The sequence below is a fragment of the Triticum aestivum genome, chromosome 7D, assembly GCF_018294505.1.
Source record: "Triticum aestivum cultivar Chinese Spring chromosome 7D, IWGSC CS RefSeq v2.1, whole genome shotgun sequence".
NCBI classification, from domain to species: Eukaryota; Viridiplantae; Streptophyta; class Magnoliopsida; order Poales; family Poaceae; genus Triticum; species Triticum aestivum.
This window is the reverse complement of record NC_057814.1, coordinates 343,148,371-343,151,382: the sequence shown is the minus strand read 5'-3', so window position 1 is coordinate 343,151,382 and position 3,012 is coordinate 343,148,371.

Genomic DNA, 3,012 nt, shown 5'->3' with positions numbered 1-3,012 from the left:
CGCCCGAGCCCGCCGGCGTGCCGCCGCGCCTCGCCGTCCTCCCCCGCGCCCGTCGGCCTCCTCCTCTCCTCCGCCGTCCCGTGCCGGCGCCGGCCCCGAGCGCCGCCCTCTCCCTCCTTCCTCACCGCGAGCACCAGCTCCGGCGAGCTCGCGCCGACGCCCCGGCCAGATCCCGATCTGGTCAACTCCCTCGGTTGACTTTTTCTTCTCCCCGAAATCACCAAGTCTTAAAGTTTTACAGTACATGCCCATGTTCATCGCATCATAACTCTCTGGACATAGCTCCGTTTCGTGCATGTAATATATCTAAATGTTCGTCTCATGATGCTCTACATTTTGTTCCATTGCACCATGTTCATTTGAGTCCATCTTGATGCCCAAATCTCTGGTGCAAGAGTGCTAGTTGCTGTTAACTGCTGTTACTTATCAGAACTTGAGGATTTGTTATTTTTGTTGCATTTAATCTGTGCATCTTATGGGCATGAGCTCTACATGTGTTTTGTTGTATGCCATGCCATATTTACAGAGGTGTATGCCATGTATTTTTGTGATCTCTGTGGTGACTAGCACAAGCATGCAAACTAGGGTCCGTAATGTTTCTGATTTCAGGGACTTCGTAATTTTACAAATTCTGTGACTGCTGTTATTTTGTTGCTATGTATCCATGTGGCTACAGAGAGATCTATGCTCCTTTTGGAGATGTTCAGTAAGGAATCTTTGTAGATATTGTTGTAATTGATCCATTCCTGCCCTTGTTTGCAATTATGGAGTGCCATAGAATGACTCAATCTTGCTCTACTTTTGCTATAAAATATTTCTGGCTGATTATTTACGTGTTATTCAATTTTGCCAAGCTTGTTGTAGTTGATCCATACGTGCTATGTACTTGCTCTTACCATGGATAGCTTCATAAACACGCCATCTTGCTGTAGGTATGACTGTTTTGTCATGCATTGCTTTGTGGTGAGTGCATCAAGCTCACTAAGATGCCTTCATATTATTGTTTCTGCCATGCTCTGTTTTCTGCTAAGTCTGAAACCTGTTAACGAAACTTGCTATGTTTACATGGTTGCCATCATATCTTCTGGTCCTTTTTGGCTTATGGTCAGTAAGGGATTTTTGTCATATGCATTTAGTAGAATACTACCATGCCTTGTTTTGCCATGTTAAGTTCCTGTAGCATGTTGTTTTCGTGCTCTGAACATTGCTACCAGATGCTGTTTCAGGCATGTCCAGTAATTTTCACTAAGTCTGTAAACCTGTTATCTTTTGCACTTTTGCCATGCTTGTTTGAACCTGTTATGTTGTGATCTAGCCGTAGCTCAGTGTTCATCTTATGTCAAGCATCTCCTGTAGATTACTGCCATATGCTTTGTTGCTATGTTGGGGTGCTGTAGCATTGTTACTTGTTGCATTTGAAGTGCTATCTTGCTGTTAATCGCAGATTCGTGTCATTCTTGTTTTGCTTGCCATTTGCAAACCGTGCATCCGTTTCCGGTGATCTTTATATCGATTTCAACCGAAATCATCTCATCTTCCCAGTGGCATGCTTGGTTTGCCAAGTTACTGCCTTGTTCATCATTTGTTCTACCGGAGCACGCATATGCATCGCACATCATATCTTGCATATCTTTCATGTTTTGCATCATGTTGCTTGTGCATTTCCCGTGATTGATTGTGGTTCCATTGCTTGTGTTCTTGTTTTGGGTAGAGCCGGGAGACGAGTTCGTGAACGAGGAACCTGTCGAGTACGCTTACGAGGATCAAGCTTTCGACAACTCTGAGAACCTTGCAGGCAAGATGACCATACCCTCGAAATCACTTCTATCTTTGCTTTGCTAGTTGTTCGTTCTATTGCCATGCTGCGCTACCTACCACTTGCTATATCATGCCTCCCATATTACCATGTCAGCCCCTAACAATCCTTTCCTAGCAAACCGTTGTTTGGGTAAGTTACCGCTTTTGCTCAGCCCTTCTTATAGCGTTGCTAGTTGCAGGTGAAGTTGAAGTTGGTTCCATGTTGGAACATGGATATGTTGGGATATCACAATATCTCTTATTTAATTAATGCATCTATATATTTGGTAAAGGGTGGAAGGCTCGGCCTTATGCCTGGTGTTTTGTTCCACTCTTGCCGCCCTAGTTTCCGTCATACCGGGATTATGTTCCTTGAGTTTGCGTTCCTTACGCGGTTGGGTGATTTATGGGACCCCCTTGACAGTTCGCCTTGAATAAAACTCCTCCAGCAAGGCCCATCCTTGGTTTTACCATTTGCCACCTAAGCCTTTTCCCTCGGGTTTTCGCGAGCCCGAGGGTCATCTTTATTTGAACCCCCGGGCTAGTGCTCCTTTGAGTATTGGTCCAACCTGTCAGTCGCCGGTGGCCACCAGGGGCAACTCTGGGCTCGCCTATCGGAAGCTTGGACAATCCGGTGTGCCTGAGAACGAGATATGTGCAGCTCCTATCGGGATTTGTCGGCACATTCGGGTGGCTTTGCTGGTCTTGTTTTACCATTGTCGAAATGTCTTGTAAACCGGGATTCCGAGACTGATCGGGTCTTTCCGGGAGAAGGTTTATCATTCGTTGACCGTGAGAGCTTATGATGGGCTAAGTTGGGACACCCCTGCACGGTATTATCTTTCGAAAGCCGTGCCCGCGGTTATGAGGCAGATGGGAATTTGTTAATGTCCAGTTGTAGAGAACTTGTCATTTGACCCAATTAAAATACATCAACCGCGTGTGTAGCCGTGATGGTCTCTTCTCGGCGGAGTCCGGGAAGTGAACACGGTTTCTGGGTTATGTTTGACGTAAGTAGGAGTTCAGGATCACTTCTTGGTCATTACTAGTTGAGGACCGTTCCGCTGCTTCTCTTCTCGCTCTCATTTGCGTATGTTAGCCACCATATATGCTTAGTGCCTGCTGCAGTTCCACCTCATTACACCATCCTTTCCTATAAGCTTAAATAGTCTTGATCTCGCGGGTGTGAGATTGGTGAGTCCTCGTGACTCACAG